Here is a 344-nt window from a genome sequence, read left to right as displayed (position 1 = left end):
AAATAACAACACTTATAATAAATAACAACAGTTATAATAAATAACAAAACTTATAATAAATAACCATTATAATTAATAACAGTTATAATAATAACAGTTATAATAAATAACAGTTATAATAAATAACAACAGTTATAATAAATAACAACAGTTATAATAAAGAACAACAGTTATAATAAATAACAACACTTATAATAAAGAACAACACTTATAATAAAGAACAACACTTATAATAAATAACAACACTTATAATAAATAACAGTTATAATAAATAACAACAGTTATAATAAATAACATCACTTATAATAAATAACAACACTTATAATAAATAACAACACTTATAA

General features: G+C 15.7%; 2 protein-coding genes across 2 annotated transcripts in view; one reads left to right on the top strand and one right to left on the bottom strand.

Moving 5' to 3' along the window:
- LOC119412013 (gastrula zinc finger protein XlCGF57.1-like) overlaps nt 1-344 on the bottom strand; it is a 520,281-nt gene that overhangs the window by 458,818 nt on the left and 61,119 nt on the right. The window lies entirely within an intron of this gene.
- Nucleotides 1-344, top strand: part of LOC119412005 (filamin-B) — a gene marked incomplete in the record, with an annotated part of 80,202 nt that overhangs the window by 62,529 nt on the left and 17,329 nt on the right.

The sequence above is a fragment of the Nematolebias whitei genome, chromosome 7 (assembly GCF_014905685.2).
Source record: "Nematolebias whitei isolate Nwh7 chromosome 7, NemWhi1, whole genome shotgun sequence".
In the NCBI taxonomy this organism is placed as follows: domain Eukaryota; kingdom Metazoa; phylum Chordata; class Actinopteri; order Cyprinodontiformes; family Rivulidae; genus Nematolebias; species Nematolebias whitei.
Note: the sequence above shows the minus strand (reverse complement) of the source record. Positions and strands in the feature narration are given on the sequence as shown.